The 23646-nt window shown below is 35.6% G+C and overlaps 3 long non-coding RNA genes across 4 annotated transcripts; 1 reads left to right on the top strand and 2 right to left on the bottom strand.

Moving 5' to 3' along the window:
• Nucleotides 1–417: 417 nt before the first annotated feature.
• Nucleotides 418–6373, bottom strand: LOC125261159. Its single transcript, XR_007183229.1, has 2 exons — nucleotides 6343–6373; nucleotides 418–996 (listed from the first exon to the last, which is right to left on the bottom strand). It is a non-coding gene; the product is annotated as an uncharacterized LOC125261159 (long non-coding RNA).
• On the top strand, nucleotides 4071–6168 carry LOC125261158. Of its 2 annotated transcripts, none has more exons than XR_007183228.1 (6): nucleotides 4071–4679; nucleotides 4775–4837; nucleotides 4959–5055; nucleotides 5179–5238; nucleotides 5369–5433; nucleotides 5538–6168. It is a non-coding gene; the product is annotated as an uncharacterized LOC125261158 (long non-coding RNA). The 2 variants fall into 2 exon arrangements; XR_007183227.1 differs by having other exon boundaries at nucleotides 4074–4679; nucleotides 4772–4837.
• A 9046-nt stretch (nucleotides 6374–15419) lies between the features above and the next one.
• On the bottom strand, nucleotides 15420–19604 carry LOC125261164. The gene is made up of 2 exons (XR_007183230.1): nucleotides 18814–19604; nucleotides 15420–16561 (listed from the first exon to the last, which is right to left on the bottom strand). It is a non-coding gene; the product is annotated as an uncharacterized LOC125261164 (long non-coding RNA).
• Between the last annotated feature and the right edge of the window lie 4042 nt (nucleotides 19605–23646).

Below are 23646 nucleotides of genomic sequence, written 5' to 3' on the forward strand. Positions count from 1 at the left end.
TGTTTACAACATGTAATTTACACTGTAAAAAAAAAAAAAAATCCCGTAAAAAAACTGTAATTTTCTGGCAGCAGGGGCACCAGAAAAATACAGCTCCTTTATCAGTACATTCAAATGTTTCAAATACATAGACACAATATACATTATATCTAACGTAAAAGACCGGCAGTAGCTTATAATGTTACTACAGTAAATGAAATTAACGGAAAATAAATGTCTTATTAAATGTCTTAAATAATGGCTATTTTCCGTTATTTTATGGTATTTTTACAGTTTTTTTTAACGGGATTTTCTTATTTATAATATAAAAACAATAAAAAAAAAAAAAATTCCCTATAAATAAGGTTAAATGCTGCTATATACAAATAACCAGTCTTAAATGCAAAATAATGTTTGTTATTAGTTTATTTTATAAAAAGCCAAAAACAGTTTTAAAACTAGTAATGGTTTCAATTACAGCAGTATACTAAATATACAGATACAACAAAGAAAAAAAAGTTACAGTGTAATAATAATTAAACAGTCTGCCTTCAAAACCTGACCACTGGTCGACAGATGAATTACAAGGAGTAATTAAAAAACAAACAATTAAACAAAGCAGGAAATATGTTCTTAAAGTCCATGTGACACTGATGAACATTTCTGTGCAAGTGAATGGAGGGAGATTGGACTCCATTCTGAAGAATGTTCTCCATGTTTGCCTTAGTCATAGTTTGCACTTTCAGTTCAGAGTGTAAGAACCTTTTGAATAAGGGTGTCAAACTCAGGACAGTGGCCCTACAGAAACTAATTAAACACACCTGAACCAGCTAAACAATGTCTTTAGGATTGCTAGAAACTTCCAAGGCCGGTGTTCTGGAGCGTGTTGGAGCACTTTGCAGGACAGTGGTTCCCCAGGAGCGGAGTTTGACACACATGCTGTGGACTGAACGTCATCTGCTTTCTTGAAGTTTCTTCTCAGCTTTTGATCCCTTGGGGTTTATCTTGAAAAGGCATCTGTCAATCAAACAACATGAGTAATGAAACAGACTCTACTATAGAACTCTTTTAATAAATTAACAGTAAAAATATCAGAATAGTGGAAAAGGACACAAAGCGTGTTTGTGGAGGGAATTTGCGAGAGAGACAGTGTGAATGCCAGAGGGTCTACGTCTACATTAACTAGGGCTGTCAACGAATATTCTAAATTCGAATATATATTCGAATAGTTTTAAAAAAACAAATTTCGAAGGTGAAAATTAATATTCGAATTAAAAAAAAAAAATGTGGAAAAAACCGCCCGCAGTATAGAGGCGTGGCTGTCTGCTTTGCAAGTGGGCGCGCTAGCGCGCCTAAGGGTTCAGGGATAGGTCACAGGAGTCGCACTGTCTGGCACAGCGTCACACTGATGAAAGTTAACGCTTCTTGCATGGAAGATGGCAGAAAGTGCAGAGCCCAACTCGACCGCAGCAGAGAAAGCGATTTTAACCCCCCAAAATCTAAAAAGCCATGTCTGGAAGTACTTTGGATTTTGGTCGGTAGGAGGTAAAATTGTTGAGCCGCGAGATAAAGTTGTATGCAAGATACAGTTAGCATACTATTCGACCACTAGCAACATGAGGTCACATCTCGAAAATGTGCACCCAAATGAGCATGGCATAATGTGTGGAACTCCAGCTAAACAGTCACGTCTTGACACTTACTTTGCATCGCCCGCCACAAGCTCTGGAGCAATTTTGACAGCATTAACATTAATCCCAGATACTTTTGCATATTTCTCTTTATGTTTTGGCCTTCCTTTCACAGTGAGTCCTGAGAAAACATGATCATTTCTTACGTTTAACAGCATGCGCAGGAAGATGATTTAAGAGTCTTCCGACATCTCATTGTGAAAGAGAAACTTTTGGAAAATTCTGGAACAATAATGTGGTCTAAGAACATCTCAAAATTAAAACAAAGTTTTCAAATGTGTCCGGATTAATGTAGATAGAGAGAGTAGATAGATAGAGATAGAGAGAGTTTCATAACTGTTTTGATGTATGAAATTAACTGCTGGTTTTGTACCTCTGCAAGAGCTCCAGCGTTGCTCCTTGGCCTATATTTGTCTAAACTTAAGTTTTATGTAATTGAATTACATTCAAATTTTCCATCCATTTGGATTACATAGTTTTTACATAAAACAAACTAATAAACTTAATGTGATTCATATTTGTAAGTCATATGTAAATGAAATAGGTAAGATTTATCTAATAGTATGCAGAAAAATGCCCAGGTTATACAACACTGCTTAGTGTTCATGTGTTTGCGCACTACTGAGTTAAAGTACCATTGAAGCAGTGTCAGAGTTAATGAGATAATGAAATGATTAATTGAGTGATGATTGTGAAACCCTTTGGATAATATTGATAAAGCTGATCTTCTGCTGTAGAATCACAGTGCTGCCGTAATCAGTAATGTAAATCTAACTCAGAGATTTGGCTCTAAATAAGTTCAGTGATTCAAATCAAATAATGATTATGTGAAAACATAACCAACACCACCTGATTATCTTTTCTGTTAGCTTGACTAGCTGTTACAACAGCCCAAACAAAATCTGACATTAAATAGTCAAGGGTCAAGAGCCCAACTAAAGCAAACCCTTATCTCCACGATGGTGGCTTAAAAATTGTGATTTTCTCCTTTGGTGATTATGCTTGTTATCATCAGGTGTCTTCAATAATGGTCAATCATCACTCAATTAATCACTTAATTATCTCATTAACTTTAACAGCGCTTCAGTGGGTGGAATAAAAAATATGGCAGGACTTTTACTTTCTGACTCCTGGTCTTTACACCTCTGCTAAACGATGACTCGCATCATCAATATCTAACCATCAGCACCAGATCACACATTCTCTTGACATTTATGCCATAACAAAGGTGTTTCATAAACACTCATTTATAGCAACCAGAGAACTCTTGACGCAATGAAACCAAGAACCCAATTAAAGGTGCCCTTGATTCAAAAATTGAATTTACCTTGGCATAGTTGAATAACAGGAGTTCAGTACATGGAAAAGACATACAGTGAGTCTCAAACCCCATTGTTTCCTCCTTCTTATATAAATCTCATTTGTTTAAACGACCTCCGAAGAACAGGTGAATCTCAACATAACACCGACTGTTACGTAACAGTCGGGGTGTACGCCCCAATATTTGCATAATGCCAGCCCATGATGTTCCCAACATTATAAAAGGCATTAGACAAGGGCAGCCAGTTAACGTCTGGAGCTGCACACAGCTGAATCATCAGACTAGGTAAGCAAGAACAACAGCGAAAAATGGCAGATGGAGCAATAATAACTGACATAATCCATGATAGCATGATATTTTTACTGATATTTGTAAATTGTCTTTCTAAAAGTTTCGTTAGCATGTTGCTAATGTACTGTTAAATGAGGTTAAAGTTACCATCGTTTCTTACTGTATTCACGGAGACAAGAGCCGTCGTTATTTTCATTATTAAACACTTGCAGACTGTATAATGCATAAACACAACTTCATTCTTTATAAATCTCTCCAACAGTGTAGCAATAGCCGTTAGCCACGGAGGACAGCCTCAAATTCACTCAGAATAAAACTTTAAAATCCAAATAAATACTTTACTCACATAATTCGAAGCATGCATGCACCATGCATGACGAACATCTTCCAAAGATCCATTTGAGGGTTATATTAGCTGTGTGAACTTTGTAAATGCGCTGTAATATAGTCGACAGCTGGTGTGGCAGGGAGCACGCGATTTAAGGGGGCAGCGCCGAGTGTAAATCAGTGCATTGTTAATGATGCCCCAAAATAGGCAGTTAAAAAAATTAATTTAAAAAAATCTATGGGGTATTTTGAGCTGAAACTTCACAGACACATTCAGGAGACACCTTAGACTTATATTATATCTTGTGAAAGAACGTTCTTGGGCACCTTTAAAGCCAGCACTGACCTCAAAGATGGTAACGTCAAATGAATCTCAATAGTTCATCAACATCTAGGCCTACACTCTTAGAAAAAAAGGTTCTTTGGGGTTCTATATAGAACCCTATGGTTCTTTAACCAACTTTATAGAACCCTTTCTGCCTAAAAGTTTCTATATAAGGAGAAAGAACCCTTTTGGCACAAAGGGTTATTTGGGCTAAATGTGCTTTATATACATTTATTTAAATGATTACACTATTGAACATTATATTTGTGTTTTTACTTCAATTTTACTTAGGCACACCTTTCATTCTGAAGAAAACAAACTTATATACATTTTCAAGTTTAATAGGTTTATTAGAAAAAATAATTGCTGCATTATCCTGTAATGAAAAAAAAAAAAATCTAAATTAAATATAGCCTACGTTGTTTCTGGATCTAGGCGCTAGGGGCAGAACTCTGCCATCTGCTGGTAAAATAAAATCCTGTAGGAATTACTTAGATTCTGAAAGTCAATTCTTATAACCCAACCCTCCAAAAAGAACCATTAAACGATCTTCGACATAAACAGCAAATAACTTGCATGTGTATGCGCTGATCAGTTCGGTTCTGTACTGTCTGCACGTGCAGTGTCGGATTTCAGCCGCGCGCGTCTTGCGCGAGTAATTAGAATGCGCGTGAACGCAGCATTTTAAACTTCAACCGTTACGGACGTCCGTTTGAGCTCAGCGCGGAGGACGACGATTAAATTGGTAAGTGAGAAAATTAATATCTCTTACATTATTTTAATTACATTTGCCTAAATCCTTGATATATTTACACACCTTACATGTTTTTTTTCAAGAAGCAAAAAGAAGAAATGTGGTTTACGGTGCTGTCCGGCCGGGCCTGCGCTATTCTCCGCCAGGAGGTTTGTCATTTCTCATTTCTTACATGAATTCCTAAAATCTCTGTTAAAACGGTTGTGGACTGATCAATAATTGGGGCTAGAGTTCATGTTATATCCTAATACACTTTTCTTTGTACTGTAGATTGTATAGAAAACGCTTAAAACGATGTTTGAGGAGCAGTCAAATCACGTGATCACAGCCAGACCGCAAGAGAAACCCCGAAGAACAAAGAGAGGAGGTGATGAGGATGTTTCTTCTGTGATATAGCTGTATTTGGTGTTTGCAGTTATAGCAAACTTTTTTGTGCAAATTATAGCAAACTATTCTGAATTATGCTAAACACTGTATTTGGTTCTTGAAGATGCATTATGACATGAAGATGAAGAAAAGACCTTCAACTGCAAACCAATGACACAAAAAAGTACATTTTTACTCACAGTACCAACTTTGGGAAACTTATGAAGTGGCTTATATTTGTTTTTCTGTTTTCCATGTTTAATGCAATAATTAATAATAATAAATGAATATTTCTGTTTGCACTCTCACTGCAGGGATGGACTCTGGAGTGCAGCATTACTTCAATAAGATGAAAATAACACACTCCTCTATGATTCACGTAAGTTTTAAGATGTAATTGTGAGAGATTACTTTCTGTTTTCTGTTGTACTGTACACTCCATAAGTCTAATAAATGTTTTTCTGACTTGCATCTCCATCTTAGGATGTCAAGCCCCCTGAACGCAAAGAGTGTCTGCATCAAAATGGACGTGAACCTGATTGAAAACACAGGATGTCAAAAGTACCTGTTGGCTGTCTACTTTTTGTTCAATATGGAGCATCCAAAAGCCAGTTTCTTTCATTCAGCACTATTTAGCCCTTCTCAGTACTTAATTTACCATGGGTCATTTGTTTTTATTGTTTAAATGCTTATCTGAATGTTAAATTATCATTTAACGCTTATGAATTTAAAAACAATTCTACTAGCTAGTCTTTTAGTTCATTTTTTAAGAAACATTTATTTATGTTAACTCTTCTAACTATTGCTCTATGAATTGCAGTGTGTTTTATGTTGCTTGTGTCATTGTAAATGCTAATAAAAATGTCTTAAATGATTACATATTATGTTGATGTGTTATGCCTATGGGTATTTAAGTTTTTCTAGTGATAAAGTAATTATATAAGCAGGTTAATTCATAAAATTTAATTAAAATAAATTAAAAATTAAATCAATAAAATTAACCCCTAAAAGGTTCTATATAGAACATTTTAGGGGTTCCATATACGTAGCGCCTGATAGAACCTTTTTTGGTTCTATATAGAACCTTTTCTTCTAAGAGTGTACACCTCTGTTAATTCTGTAATAATTCTGTAAACTCTGTAATGTTTTTTTTTTTTTTTTTTTTTTAGTAGTTTGTTTATGTATGAACTATGTAATCCAAATGGATGGAAAATTTGAATGTAATTCATTTTTTTTTTTTTAGTGAACATATAATAATAGAGAGAAGTTTAGAAAATGTGTGTTTTACCTGCTTATTTTCGCTTCACGTCCACGAACAGTCAGCAGCAATCCTAACGGTCGAGTGATTCCAGTCAGCTCCGCTGTTCCACCGTGTGCTTTGAAGACACTGTATCCTTGCGCCGGGCGGGAATTCCTTCATTTAGATATTTAAACTCTACATTCTTGAAATGTCCACGTATTTCAACAAAGAATGTATGATTATATTATATTACGAGATGATATTATAAAAAGAAATTCGTTGCGAAACGAAACATTGAACGCAGCAGAACTACTTTGACAAGCGGAACAGTCAGAGTAGTGATAAGTCCAATAAAAAAAACGGGAATTTTATGTTATTTCAGTTACATGTTTTTCTACATTATTTTACAGCGGATATGTAAATTTACATTATATTTCTGTGATTTTACAGAATATTCAAAATACAGAAAAAATCCATAAATATTAATCAACATTTTATGTAAAATTACACATTATTCTGTAAAAATACAGAACATTTCTTTTAAAAAACAGAAATTTAATGTAATACTAAAATACATGCAATTCCCTGTAAATTTAATAGTGTAAAATAAATTACAGCAAATATCAGTAAAACAACCCAGCCAGCAGAGCCATGTGGGGCCCAAATGGGTTTGACCTGGGCTATCTAACTGGGACCTAGCCAGTTTTGCACCCAGTTTCCATGTAGGCCCCACATGGATTTGCCCAGATGAAATTAACACTGCTTAGTGTGCACACTACAGGCTGTTTAATGTAACACTTAATCAGTGTTGGAGGTAATGAGATAATTAAGTGATTGAATAATGATTTTGTATTAGTGAAGAACACCTGCTGTTAACAAGCATAATCACTGAAGGAAAGAGAAACACAAGAACTACTTCCAGCCACAGCCTTGGATGAAATCAACTGAAGATAAAATACATTACATCTCTCAAGATCTGATTAAACAACTCCACAAACAACATTAGCTTCACTTTTTACTAACCAGACTGACTTTATTTCTGTCAGACATCTACAGAAGTTCGTATTAAGAATTAAGAAGAGGCTTAGATGTTGATTACTTATTTGAAAGTAATAGTTTGATTTGATGTTACCATTGTGGCGATCAGTGTGTGCTTTAGTCAGGCTCTTGACTTTTTAACATTAGTTTTTCTCTTGACAGCTGTGTCTGTTTGTTATGGTGAGAACAGCAAGAGAAAATATAATCAGATGTTGTAAGCTGATTGATGATAAGAATATAATCATCATATATTGGCTTAACTCATTGATATTATACGGGTAGTATGTTATTAAACTAGTATTAGTAGTATGTTGTTATGCAATGCATTCTGGGAGCCATGGATAATTTTCATATGATGCACTCAGAATGCATTGCACCATTGAAGCATGTCACCATTGTTGAGATTCATATGCTGATTCTTGATGTCTGTGTGCGAGTAAAACTCACAGGAGCCCAAAATATGTAAATGGTGTGTTATAAATCGTTTGATGTTCTGATTAAATTCTATTATTCTCTTGCTGTAGAATCACAACAATAAAACAGAATTAATAACATACTACCCGTATAATATCAATGAGTTAAGCCAATATATGATTATATTCTTATCATCAATCAGCTTACAGCATCTGATTATATTTTCTCTTGCTGTTCTCACCATAACAAACAGACACAGCTGTCAAGAGAAAAACTAATGTTAAAAAGTCAAGAGCCTGACTAAAGCACACACTGATCGCCACAATGGTAACATCAAATCAAACTATTACTTTCAAATAAGTAATCAACATCTAAGCCTCTTCTTAATTCTTAATACGAACTTCTGTAGATGTCTGACAGAAATAAAGTCAGTCTGGTTAGTAATAAGTGAAGCTAATGTTGTTTGTGGAGTTGTTTAATCAGATCTTGAGATATGTAATGTATTTTATCTTCAGTTGATTTCATTCAAGGCTGTGGCTGGAAGTAGTTCTTGTGTTTCTCTTTCCTTCAGTGATTCTGCTTGTTAACAGCAGGTGTTCTTCACTAATACAAAATCATTATTCAATCACTTAATTATCTCATTACCTCCAACACTGATTAAGTGTTACATTAAACAGCCTGTAGTGTGCACACTAAGCAGTGTTCATTTCATCTGGGCAAATCCATGTGGGGCCTACATGGAAACTGGGTGCAAAACTGGCTGGGTCCCAGTTAGATAGCCCAGGTCAAACCCATTTGGGCCCCACATGGCTCTGCTGGCTGGGAACAGGCATTTCAGTGTAGCCTATAATGACAAAACAGGAAAAATCTGTAAAAAAAATAAAATAAAAAAAATACAGACCATTCCCTGTAAATTTACATTTATTTTTAACAGTGTGGCGACTCGGACGCATGAATACTGGCCAGTTTGTTTGTCTGTTTGTTGTTTTAATGCTGCTTTTTATATATTTTTTTTATTAAGTTGTTAATCAAGTTGAGCTGAGTTTTACCACAATGAAGATGATACTGGCGTATGTTTTGTTGCTGGTACTTGTCGGAAGGGAGGTGTCCACTCTGAATCAAGTGACACCTGTAGCCTATGCACAGTTGGCGTGCTACCGATCTTTATCATGAGCATTGTAATGTTTAGCAGGTGTCTTAACAAATGTCAGTTGCCCGGGAAGATTTTAAAATGAGCAGTTCATTCATAAATACGTAAGATCGCTGTGGAAATACAAACCGGAAGTCAAAAGACAACGAGCGCGGCGCTGAAAAGGGGCGGGGCTACATAAGGTCTATAGCAGAGAGGAGTTGCTTTCGTTGAGGCCTGCAAGGACAACGCTACAAACGGACATACCTCAGGTCGTCAGGAGGCAGAGTGCTCATTTGGCGCGACCTCGTAGAAGAGGAAAGAGGGCAGGTATTCGACAACGTCTTCGGAATCGGGATAATAAACCACCGCTACCATCCATGATTCTAAGCAACGTGCAGTCTTTGAGGAATAAAATAGAAGAGCTGCGTACAATTTCAAGGATTTGAGCGTACTCCAGGAGCTCCTATTTTTATACTCGGTGATTTTAACTTGGGTAAAGTTGGTTTTATATTCACACATTCGGACTTCTGTTAAATTCAGACTTTCCAACAAATGTGCAATAAATTAATGTTTGCGAATTTTAAGCAGCGACATGATATTGACAACCAACGATTGTCAACTTACAACATTTTTCACAGTCGATCAAAATAGGCAAGTATTGTTTTAATGGCATATTTACTTGTGAATGTCCACTGAATGTCCAATGTAGTGTGATTAACAAGGCTATTGAATACGGATGTCCGAATGTGCGAATATAAAACCAACTTTACCCAAGTGTGATTTTAATCACTGCGAACTGGGCCGCACACTTCCAGGGTATGAACAATATATTAAATGTGGTAGGCTACCCGAGGCAATAAGATTTTAGACAAATGTTACAGGAACGTGAAGGATGCATAATATGTGGTTAAGTCTAAAACCCCTCTGTCGAACTGTGATCATAATGTTATTTATTTGATTCCTATTTATAAAACACTTTTAAAAAGGACAAAGCCACAGATACTGTATCTGTTTGGTCAGAAGACAGTATCGAAAGTTTGAAGGGCTGCAATGCTTGCACCGACTGGGAACTGTTTCATGGAATGGACATTGAGGATGCCACAGAGACAATAACGGACTACATTAACTTTTGTGTGGACACTGTTGTTGAGAAGAAAACTATAACTGTATTTTCTAATAACAAAAGTTATATAACAAAGTTAAGGAGTGCATAAATAGGAAGAAGTTGGCTTTTATCAATCAGGATAAAATTGGATTAAAATTGGTCAAAAGGAATTAAATTCTCTGTTAAAGGGGGCAAGGAAAAGACACAGAGACATTATAGATCACAATTTTAACTCATGCTATGAAAGTATTAACCAATATAGAACCCAGCCGGAAAAGGTTAGGATAGAGGTGATAGAGAGGATTTTTTCGTCGACTGAGAATCCAAAGACTGTTACTGAGTTTTTGAAATGAGCGCATGCGTAAGAACAACCCCCCTCCTTCACAGCTCAAAGGAACGCCTCCCAAAACTCGTGCACAAGTATTGGAACACGAGTGTTTACCACCGGCATTCGCTGTGTCGTGTTTTTTGGAGTCATTATGTCGGACTCACCGCAGGTAACTCATAATCTGCAGTTGTTATTCCTGTCTCCTGACAAAAACATTGCTTGCAGCGCCTGTAGAGTGTGGAAAGTTACTGGAGAGCGCAGCCGCGCTCGTCTCTCACAAGGAACGTCACGGCAGTGATTGACAAGCCAGAGGGCCAATCTTTTTAATTGGCTGATGTTTTTAAGGCCCTACCTCATGCACAGATGATGTATATTAATATTATTACTTTCAGTGCACCTAATAAATAGTCTTTTATCAGTTAGTAAAGACAGTTTCAAGTAATATTGCAAAAATGTATAAAACAAAACATCCTCTTTAGCACCTTTAACTAGTAACCATCAGCAAAGAGCAAATGATCTGAACAAATTTTTTCTTAGGTTTGAGTCACCCTTGGAGCAAATTGCTGATGTGGATTCTATTATATGTAATACAGATCAGAGATTAGAGGTACCCCCACATGTAGTTTGTTCATTATTTAAAGGTATATATACAAACAAATCTACAGGTCCAGATGGAATTTCTGCCTTCTTGCTAAAAACTTGTGCCTATGAACTTCAGCATTTTATCCTATTTTTCAGAGATCTTTAGATTTGCATAGCATCCCTTCCTTGTGGAAAAAATGTATAATCATGCCAGTTCCCAAGAAAAATTGTCCAGTCGAGAACTGTGATTTTAGACCTGTGGCTTTGACTTCAAACGTTATGAAATGTTTTGAATAATTTGTAGTAAATGTTTTAAAGGATGAGGTTAAATCAGCCCTTGACCCATTTCAGTTCGCTTATAAGGCCGGACGGGGCACCGAGGATGCCATTAATTGTATCGCTCACTTGGTGGGTAGACATTTAGAAGATACTAAAGAAGATACACATTTACTTTTTAATTTTAGTTTGGCATTTAATACACTCCAACCTAACATATTGATTAGGAAGCTGACAGAGTTGAACCTGAACCACTTTTGTAATAAGTGGTTTACTCTTTTTTTTTTTTTTTTTTTTTTTTTTTTTTTTTTTTTTTTTTTTAACAAACTGTCTTATTCGGAGGTCAAAAATACTAATACAGGGGCCCCGCAAGGGTGTGTTAGTTCACCCATCTTGTTTACGTTATATACTAATGCGTGTGTGTCATGTCAGGATAACAACTTTTTAATCAAATTCTCAGATGATACAGCAATATTGAGTTTATTGTAGAGGAACATCACACTTCTGCAGTATTTTGATGAAGTTTCGAGGTTTGTAGGATGGTGTGATGATAATTCCTTGATTTTAAATGGGAAAAAAGACTGTTGAGATGATCTTCGACCCCAGATCTGTGGGGGACCATAGCCCTGTAATAATACATGGAAATATTATTGAACAGGTTTCATCATATGAATACTTGGGTGTTTATATAGACAGTTCATTATGTTGGTCCTCCCACATTGACAGTCTGTGTTCTAGATTGTAGCAAAGGCAATATTTTTTGCGAAGGTTAAAAATATTTGGGGTAAATCAGAAGATTTTATTTTTGTTTTATCAGTCTGTTTGTGAGAGTTTGATAAGATATGGAATAATAGCATGGTATGGAAACCTGATTGTCCAATCAAAATCAAAACTTATACGACTTGTACAGATTTAAAGATTGTTGGGTGTGACGAGAAACGATCTATACAGGAGCTGTATGAGATATCTATTTTAAGACAAGCTAAGAAAATTGTTGCTGATGAGACACACATTTTACATGAGGATTTTAAGATGTTACCCTCTGGGAGATGATTGAGGATTTTGAAGTGCAAATCAAATCGCTACAAAAATTCTTTTGTGCCAACTGCAGTCAAAATATTTAATAGGAAATTGCTTAAATAAAAGAACAGGTAGGGTACTGTTGTTTTATCTTGCTTGTGGTTATTAGTAATTTATTATGTTTATACTGTTTATGTGAGTTTAATGTGGTACTGGCTATGTCATGGTTGTCCAAGATGAATTTCCCAGCAATGGGACAATAAAGTATATTCAATTCAATTCAATTCAATTCAAAAAGCTTTTCTAATCAGATTTTTTTTTAGAGTTCAGATATTTTTAGAGTATGTAGTCTACTTTCATATAGAAAATTTCATGTTTTTAAGAGGAATTTGTCACCTGAAGAGTGAATGTCCAGTCTCTCTGGATGTGTATAGATCTCTGTGCTGTGTTTTGTAGACTGACTGCACAGCTGTTACAAGAATATGTCTGAATAATTTTATCTACTACACGTCACATAAAACATTAGAAATGCAAATATATAATGCAAACAAATGTAAGGTTAAAAAAGTTCATATATCAAACTGAACATGTGAACTGAGAGCCAGTGACTGACTTTCATCAATGCACATTTCTAGGAAGTAGCATTAGTATAGCCGCTATACTATAGCACAGGGGTCATCAACTATATTTGTCCAAGGGCCAGAATTTTTCTCTGCAGACACTGTAAGGGCCAGATACTCGTAATATAAAATAAAATTCGAATTGTATCCTAATATGTTATTATTTGATATACTAATTCTAATTCCAAATGTATTTTATTTTTTACATATTACCTGTACTGCAGCAAGCCACCAGGGGGCGATAGCGATATTTTAGGCTTCATATTTGTGAGGCTGTCAAGCTGTCCATCACTGTCACGCAATTGTGCGCTAATCCCAGGCAAGGAAAATTTTGACATTTGTGAAAAAATGAGCACGTGAAACAATAAAAGATGTTCAATGAAAGAACGCGTTTATCGTCATTCTTGACTGAAGGCAGGCTTTGGCACAAGCTACTTTTCAGAAGGGTTTTTTTTTTCGTTAGATTTAAAAATAAACAAATATGGAACGGACCCGAATATTCAAATATTCGTTCGGTGGGTTGGTATTCGATTTGAAAATTTGACATTCGAATATTTTTTATTTTTTATTTTTTGCACACCTGGGATCCCCGCGAAACGATTCTCATTCCCCCTTGAATAAGGCCGGCGACACACTGGCTGCGTGAGCGTCTCAGCTGCGTGGCGTGTCCGTTTTTATTTCGGCTCCCATATTTAACAGGTTGGAGTTTGCACACTGAGACACGCGTCTCAGGCGCGCTCGAGCCACGCGGAAAACGCGTGCATGCTAGAAATAGAACCGACGCGTGTTCCAGCAACGGGAGTGTTCAGAACAGCGGAGTTTGTATGGACCGAAGTGCATGTCTGAGCTTGTGTTTTGTTGCTTTGACACTGTGGAAAATACAATAATAGAAACAAAATGTATTAGCATTTTTACCCGTTATTATCAATCTAAATTAATCTCATTTTTAATTTAACTTAATTTCGTTTTTCTTTATTTAAATTTCATTTTTCTTTATTTAAATTTCGTTTTTTCTTTATTTAAATTTCGTTTTTGTTTATATAAATTTCGTTTTTTCTTTATTTAAATTTCATTTTTTCTTTATTTAAATTTCGTTTTTCTTTATTTAAATCTACCCTTACTGTGCCAATTTGTTAGTCAGAAAAATATTAGACTACCTTAAAAGTATTGCTTAATTTAACAGACCTGTGTGTGTGCGTTTTATATCACTAGTGCAGTGTCCGTTCTCAGAGCATAAGCCCTGCCCGCATGAGGTGCGCCGCTTCCCGCTCGCGCTGTTCTGACTGTAGTTTACTAAAAGTTTATTAATTCTGAATGTGTCGCGTCTCGCGTGTCCATCTATATTGCACCAAATGCGACACTGCACTGCCTTGTGAAGTCGATTGGATGAACGGTTCTCGAAATAATAAAAATGCAAACGGACATACAGACACAGATTCCTGCCTTTATTAGAGAGAAAAATATGTTCAGCCCCTCTCTCCGAAGAGTCGATGTTCATTACTACCGAAGCTTCGAAGCTCAAAAAATGGTATTCGGACCAGCCCTAAACTTTTTTCCTCTTACAAGGCTATTCCTGAATTCAGTATTATTCTGGGGGCCGGATGGAAATCTCTGGCGGGCCAGATTTGGCCCGCGGGCCGCCAGTTGACGTTGCATGCTATAGCATATCAATATTATAAACAGTAATTAAAATAAAAACCGCATGCATGATAAGTCTAAAACAAGTAGACAAATGTTAAGTAGATTAAACAGAGCATGTGACTGACTCTGAAGGTGATTGACCCCTAATGTATTTCTACGGATTTTGATATTATTATAATTATAATTATTATTATTATTATTATTATTATTATTATTATTAACAGTTAAGTTCTTTTTGAGAATTGACAGAGGTTTGAAATATGTTCAATATATGAAAATATTTGGTTACCATTATGGCGATCAGTGCTTCCTTTAGTTGGGCAGTTGCTCTTGGTCTCTATGTTAAGATTATGTTAAACACTTTGTAACTGTATTTACAAAAACATATAAATGTATACAAATAAGACCTCAGATAAGAGCAGTCTGGTGATAGAGTTTACACCATAAATAATAAAATCTAATCCCATCACTGACTGAAAGTGGTTGTTCATTCATTATTAAGTTATTTTAACAACAGTACTTTCATGCAACAGATCAGGCATTTTGAATTAAAATCTTAAACACACTGGGAGAAAAGAAAAATTTTGCCAATTTTGTACCCTTTTTGAAGGGTCAATTTTTGTACTGTTAAATAAAGGTACAAAATTGTCACCACAGGTACAAAACTGGTCTCTTAAGGTACAAATCACAAGTGTACAAATTTGTACCCTATGCCAAGGGTACAAAAACTGTAGCTACCCTTGAGGGTACAGCCCCAGTGACAAGCCATTGTACCCCTAAAGGTACAATTATGTACTTTATTTTCTGAGAGTGTAAAATGTTTTTTGTTTGTTAGTTTTTTTGTATTATACTAGCATTAGATGTGAGAATTATGTTTTAAAATAGTCCCATTTCAAGTAACTCTTTAGGATGTCAAAATTGAACGCAGCAATTTGTGGAAACGCTCAATATGGGAAAAGTGACACTGTGTCATTTGAGAAGCATTTTATTAAATAAACAATCCATAGCAAACACTTATAATAACCATATTTGATAATCACATTCCAAATAAACATACTTTTTATGGGAAAAAGAACAATCAGGACAGACAATCAAGACTAGATAAACATTGAATGACAAAAAGTCACACTAACATGTTCTGAGCCACTTTACACTATGAAGACAGTACAGAAGCCACATGCAAAGCTTCTTCACTTACATGTTTATTTTCTAAAAACTAAACAATTGAATGTTTTACAGGAGAGTTTTCCGACCCGGTTCAGATAAAGACAAGGCTGAACAAAACCAGCGAATAGAAAACAAAAAAACCCAAAAGTAAAAGGTTCCTGAAAATACAGATTAGTCAGAATATAAGTAAATCCTGAGATAGCAAATGGCATATACATCATAGCCATGCTCACAGTAGTTATTAGAATGAGATAAAACGCCCTTCTCTTCATGTGGTTTTCCTCCTCTCGCTCTCTCCCTCTCTTTCCTGGTCCTGACTGCTTCAGAGCTCTGAGAACAGCCACACAGCAGAACAATTGAATGCACCAGAAGAGTAGGAGCTGAATAGAGTAGAAGAATACATAATAATAAAAATTACACGAGACTATAGTAAACATGCAGCACAAACAGCAGCCAAGAGTGATTATCCAGGCCGTAGCAGAGCAGATCACTCTATATCTGAGAGGTTTGAACTTCAGAAAGGTTACAGGATGAACCACAGCCAGGTAACGCTCAACACAGATCAGACACTGAAACAGAGGACGACCGGTGGAGGAGAGTCCTAACATAAAATATCTCAATGTCTTGAGACTTAAAAACCAACGCTCAAGTACATGGACCAAAATGTTCAGACAGTTAACAATCTCACAAACAGAGAGACTGAGGTTGAAGAACTCTGATGCGACTCCACTTCCTGTTCCTGTGACGATGAGCCATAAAACATAAGAGTTTGTAGGAAGACCAAACAGGAAATTGATGCTGTGCAGAAAAAGATCTAAAATTTTCATTAGCCCAATGGACTGAGATGTGGAGAATGTAGATGCTTCAGGTGTGGCGATGTTCTCTGTACAATTATTCATCTGTTCCTTCTTTCTCTCAACTCAGAATCTCACAGAAAATGTGTTCTATGGAAAAAAAAAAATGTTAACATATATATAAACATACATTTTTGTTTTATGTAAAATAAGATTTGCAGAGCATCTGATTTTAACAGAATAGAATATCCAAACGGGCCACATACCTTTCAAGCACAACTTTTAAGATGTAAACAATGTAAAAAAGCTTAAAATCATACTCGTCTCACTTTGACTGCATGGAATGTAGTCAAAAATGCCAAATTTGAAATACATTCTATTATATACCTCTTAAATCCATTTTACCAAAATACAAAAATAAATAAATAAATAAAAAGACTTTAAATTCAAATATTCAATTTATATCTTTAGAGTTTCTTATGTTTAAACAGAAAATTTAATGTGTTTTTAAGAGGAGTTTAGTACCTGAAGAGTGAATGTCCAGTCTCTCTGAATGTGTATAATTATCTGAGCTGTGTTTTAAATAGTCACAAGAATATGTGTATGACTTCATCTGTTTCATGACACATAAAACATGGCATATTCAAATATATAAAGAAAAAAAAAAAGTCATATATCTGACTTAGCATTTGACTGGACTGACACTGACTGACTTGAATTTAAAATTGTTCATCATTTCCACACAACATTTAACCGATTCACATCTTTAGTACTAAGCATGACAAGAACAGCATATGGAAATGGTAACACAGGGTCAATGATTAAGTATTTTATTGGATAAACAAATGACAGACTTGCAGCAAACTTAATTTGAGTGTAAGTAAAGCAATCTTTTTAAATAAACAGTGAAACACACTAACTTTCTAACATGTTGAACAGAATGCACTAATTATAATAAAAATAGAATCATTGATATTTAATATTATTCTTCATAAGCTAAAATAGAATCAGTCTTATCACAGTGAAGAAGAAATTATCATCTGAACAGGGAATGTTTAGTTTTCCCATGCAGACAATCTTTAAAAATCTGAAATTGGCATACAGGTGTGATGCAGTGAACACCTGACATGCAAAGTGTCAAATTTAAATACACAGTAAATGTGTTATGATGAGTCCAATGAAATAATCGTTGCCTCCCGGGTAATCGCTGAGAAAATATTTATAATGGGTGTTGATAAAGTGATTTATTGCAGTGGTTCTCAACCAGGAGGCTGGGGCCAGTACACTTAAAAAAACAATATTTTCATGATTTGTTATCACAATATTTTTTCTTTTGTCAAATCAACTCAGAAACTTAATATGGTTCAGATAACGTAATATTTTGAGTTTCCGTTGATTAAACCAATCTCCTTCATTGTATTGACTCAAATTTTTAATTTCAATGAACTCAAAATTTGAAGGCAAAAATTTTAAAGGTCCCGTTTTTCGTGTTTTTTTGAAGCTTTGATTGTGTTTATAGTGTGCAATATAACATGTGTTCATGTTTCGCGTGTAAAAAAAACAGTATTTTTCACATAATTTACTTATCTGTATACCGCTGTTTCCACTGTCATAAAAACAGGCTGATGACTTCCTTGTTCTATGAAGTCCCTCCTTCAGAAATACGTAACGAGAATGCCAGCGGTTCCTGTGTTGTGATTCGACAGTTCTGAGCGCACCGTGCCCGGAAAGGTCACACCTCTTACCATAACGTGGAGATGCACGCGCTCAGTGTTATTGTAAACATGTCTTTAATTTTACCCTATCAATTTGAGCCGGAATCAGACCCGGTGATTGGACTGCGGGATGAAAATAACAGCGTTTCGACGACATGGCGACAAACACACTCTACAAACGCAACTCTTGTGTATTCCTGTGGGCGGAGGTTAGTCAAAAAACTGTTTTAGTGACGTCATTAAAGAAGGAAGTAGAGGGATGTAGTCCAAACTGGCCGTTCGATGTAGGCGACTTCTGTTAAATAAAATATCTCACTTGGCATTGAACTTTGAGCTTTAAAATTTTACAGATTTTATTTATACTCTAACAACAACATTACACACTAACTAAAGTTTGAAACATGGGATCACGAAGAACGGGACCTTTAAGTTAAACCAACAATTCTTTTTTACAGTGTAGGGGCCTTAACAAAATTCTGAGAGGAAAAAAAAACAAACAAAAAAAGATAAAAAAAAAAACAAAAAAAAAACTAAGCAACTTAATGTTTTATTGAAAACATAAACAGGAGGGTTTTACAGCCCGGTTCAGATAAAGAATGGGCTGAACAAAACCAGCCAAAATAAAACAATATAATCCAACATCAAAAACTTCCTGAATAAAATCATGTTTTAGAATGAAAAACAAACCTGAGACAATAAATGGCACATAGGTAAAACCCATGCTCACAGTAGTTATCAGAATGAGATAAAATGCTCTTCTCTTCATGTGGTTTTCCTCCTTTCTCTCTCTCCTTCTCTCTCCTGGTCCTGACTGCTTCAGTGCTCTGAGAACAGAAACCCAAGACAAAACAACTGGATGGAGAGGAAAAGGAGGAACAGCATTGAGTAGAACAATATATAAATATAAAAAACAAGCCTACAGTAAAGAGGCAGAACAAACAAGAACCAAGAGTCATTATCCAGGCCACAGTGCAGCAGATCACTCTATATCTGAGAGGTTTGTACTTCAGAAAGATTACAGGATGAATCACTGTAACGCTCAACACACATCAGACACTGAAACAGAGGATGACCGGTGATGCCTAGCCCTATTAAAAAATGTGTTAATGTCTTGATTTTGATCCAAGTCTCAAATAGAGAGAGCAAAGAATTCATAGTAACCAAGCTCACAAACAGAGAGATTGAGGTTGAAGAATCCTGATGCAACTCCACTTTTTGTTCCTGTGATGATGAGCCATATGACATTGGACTGTGCAAGAAGACCAAACATGAAACTGAAAAGGTCCAGAATGTTGGATGGCCCAAAGAATTGAGTTGTGGAGTTTGCAGATGCTCCAAATGTGGTAAAGTTCACTGAGTTATTCATCGCCTGATTTGTCGCTTAGCAGCTCACAGAAATTATAAAATGTCTATGAAACAAATTGAACAAGATAAGGTTGGAGATTCATAATCCTAGTTTAAAGTTATGGTTCACCCAAACATTAAAATGTTATCCTCATGTACTTTCCCTCATGTCATTCCAAACCTGTATGAATTTCATTCTTCTGTGGAACAAAAGATATTTTAAGATGATATTTTGTAAAATGTCTGTTTTATTTGTTCTCCTCAGAGTTGTTTGAAACCAACATTCTTCAAAATATCTTCATTTTGTGTTCCACAAAAGAATATGATGACAATTTTCATTTTAGGTTGAAACATAATGATCACCTTTTTTCCACATCTATAGCTACTTGATACTCAACATATAATTTGATTTGTTTACTAATGCTTTGTTTACTTGTCATGCTAATTGCTAACCTCCAGGGAGCTATCATGTACAAATCATTGTTTTAGTTTTCAGGCTAATTTTCATTTTAACATTGTTAAACATAGGTATAATAAAAAAGTGTACCTGCATTTAACACATTTTTTCAGCACTTAATTTTTTTTGCAATTAACCATACATAAATCTTTGCATGTAGTTCCAAATTTAATTTTATGAAATATTTTACAGCTTGATTTGTTTATTTACTGTATTTAATGACTAACTAAACAATTTGTGTATACACATTGAAAAAAAAAAAAAGCTGTGTTTCCAAGCTCTTACGTTATAACAAAAAGAGTATGATGACAATTTTTGCATTAACTTAAAGGGGACCTATTATGCCCCATTTTACAAGATGTAAAATAAGTCTCTGATGTTCCCAGAGTGTGTATGTGAAGTTTTAGCTCGAAATACCCCACAGATAATTTTTTATAACATGTTAAAATTGCCACTTTTAGTGGTTGAGCAAAAACGAGCCGTTTCAGTGCGGTCCCTTTAAATGCAAATGAGCTGCTGGGATCGACCTAAGAGGGCGGAGCTTCAAGAGCTCGTTCTCCCCTGTCAGGATTCAGTCAGGACGGACTATATTAGTACAAGTCTGTTTTATCCTTCGGAATGATGGCCAAAACTTTACCGATGAGTTTTATAACATTTATTGTACTTCACACAAAAGATGAATTGTCCGTTTTCACTCTAGAAAATCTCTGTAAGAGCTTAATAAAACAGTGCAAGTGTGCATTAAAATATTATCCATAAACTCTCCCTTTGCCTTGTATTATCATCACCAACACAGCGAATAACACAGAAACACTCGTTACAACTAACAGTAAACGAATATATAAAGACCTTATGCCTTTCGGGTGGTGCTTAATAAACTTTATAGCCGTAAATAAACTCATATGAACTGTTAGAAAGTGCTCTTACCTTCAATACTGCTGTATCCAGTATCACTCTGGAGACTTTAAGCGGGATCACGAACAGTTTTTACTTGTATATCCTTGAGTAGCACATTTTTAGCAGTTTCTGTTTTGTATTGTCCCTTTGTATTGATATTCGTTCACTAAGCAGTCCGGTGTGAAATGATTCACGCAGACATAAACGAATTTCGGCAGAACTGAGGGAGCATTTTCCTGGAAAACAAATTAATCCACCTCATTTTCAGCAGCTCAGATTTAGGTAGTAAATGGAGAGAGCTATGTGGATTAATCTATCCAGCTATAGAACACCTAAAACGCTTGAGAGACGTTCTCATCAGTGCAGCAATGGCGGACTCCTTGTACACAACTTGCTCAGGGCGGTTCTAAGTTCAAACGTCAGTGTCTGTCAACATTCGTGGGCGGGGCATGTGGCTTTTGTGACGTCACACTGCCAGAGATCTGGAAACGGCTTGTTCTGAGACACTGCTTATGATTTATGGGGATTAAAAAAAAAGGAGTGGGTGGATTTTTATCACTATAGGGTGGCTGTGTACACACACTGCCAACACACATTTATGTCCAAACACCATGCAAAAGTGAATTTTGCATAATAGGTCCCCTTTAAAGAAAAAGGAGAAAATATGGAGCATGTAAATAGATTTCTGGATTAGGTGAATGTATTTAATAGAAAGTAACAATGATTAATAATATCTGGTCCCACTTTAATTACACTGTTGACCCATCCCTTACACCTTACTCCTTCCCTTAAACCTACCCATACCACCAAAGCTTTCCCTAACCTTACCCGTACCCCACCTCAATAGCAGCAAAAGTGTTCTGCAATTCAATATGAACCCAATAAGTACATTGTACTTAGTTTTTGATGTAAGTACATAGTAGTTAAGGCCACGCAGTAAAATCCACAGAGTTAAATCAACTCTGCTCAGATAACATTTGGTCCCTCTCTGAATAGTGTTAAAATAACACTGAAGCAGGGTTAAAGTTAATGAGATAATTAAGCTATTAATTCAGGGATGAATGAACATTAATGATGAACACCTGCTGTTAACAAGCAGAATAACTGAAGAAAAGAGAAACACAAGAACTACAAGTGACTTCAGCCAAAACAAGAGGTGATTGTTAAACAAGAGGTTAAACAGCAGGTGTTTATCATTATTGCTCAATCATCACTTAATTAATTGCTTAATTATTTCATTAACTTTAACTCTGCTTCAGTGTTATTTTAACACTATCCAGAGAGGGACCAAATGTACAGAGTTGACTTAACTCTGGGGATTTTTCTGTGTAGTCATGTAATAATTGTCTGGATTTATTTTGCTGATTTAGGAAGATATGCTAATATAAATTCATGTTTGCATAATTTCCTTTGCTTTAATATTGATGATCAGATGGATATTAAAATGGTATAGTGCAACTGAAATTTACTGCAAAAAAATCAAGAAAATATCAGGTTTTTTTTGAGAAGATTGTCACCTGAAGAGTGAATGTCCAACCACTTACAACATCTAATAAACACACACAATACAGTTCATATAGGCCTATGTAAAGTCAGGCATTTTATAAGGAATCAGTGAGTGGGTGGATCACTAAATAAACAGGAAATGGAATGAAAGAGGAACATACTAACATGTTCTGGAATCAAAAATGCAAATATACATAAAATAATTCATTGTAATTGAAAAACACGGGGAACATTTTTTAAAGTTTTTCCAGCCAAAGCTAAAAACAAAATTAGGCTTGGAAAAATTAAACAATTGAATGTTATGGGAAACAGGGACAAGAAAGTTTTACAATTCGGTGCAGATAAAGAACAGGCTTCACAAAACTGCACAAAAACAAGAACAAAACAAAAAAATACAGCAGAAAAAAGTTCACCAGTATATTGTTGTGTCAGAATGAAAGAGAATCCTGCGATAATAAATGGCACATATATGATAGTCATGCTGACAGTAATTATCAAAATGATATAAAATGCTCTTCTCTTCATGTGGTTTTCCTCCTCTCTCTCTCTCTCTTTCTCTCTCCTGATCCTGACTGCTTCAGAGCTCTGAGAACAGCCACACAGCAGAACAACTCAATGGAGAGGAAGATGGAGAACTGAATCAAGTAGAAGCATACATAAATATTAAAGTTAAATGAGACTAAACGAATCATTAAACACAAACAGGAGCCAAGAGTGATTATCCAGGCCGCAGTGCAGCAGATCACTCTATATCTGAGAGGTTTGAACTTCAGAAAGGTTACAGGATGAACCACTGCCAGGTAAAGCTCAACACTGATCAGACACTGAAACAGAGGACGACCAGTGATGCCTAGTCCTAAAAAAAACCATGTTAATTCCCCAAGTCTTGAAAACCAAGGAAGAGTACATAGTACAGAGAGCAAGGAATCTAGACTGTAAACAATCTCACAAACAGACAGATTGAGTCTGAAGAACTCTGATGCGACTCCACTTCCTGTTCCTGTGATGATAAGCCATATAACGTAGGAGTGTGTAGGAAGACCAAACAGGAAATGAATGCTGTACACACAAATGTCCAGAATGGTCACTACTCCAAAAGATTGAGTTGTGGAGTTTGCAGAAAAAACTTTGGCACAGAAAGCTCAACTTTCAACTTTTTATATACAAATATATCACATATAACATATACCTCAAATAAACATTGCATGTAGTTTCACTGTTTTGTTGTGAAAGATTTGAGCATGATTTGTTTATCATTACATGAGCATGATTTGTTTATATAATATTTGCTTTATGGGTTATTACAAAATTTGTGT

The sequence above is a fragment of the Megalobrama amblycephala genome, unplaced genomic scaffold (genome assembly GCF_018812025.1).
Source record: "Megalobrama amblycephala isolate DHTTF-2021 unplaced genomic scaffold, ASM1881202v1 scaffold338, whole genome shotgun sequence".
In the NCBI taxonomy this organism is placed as follows: domain Eukaryota; kingdom Metazoa; phylum Chordata; class Actinopteri; order Cypriniformes; family Xenocyprididae; genus Megalobrama; species Megalobrama amblycephala.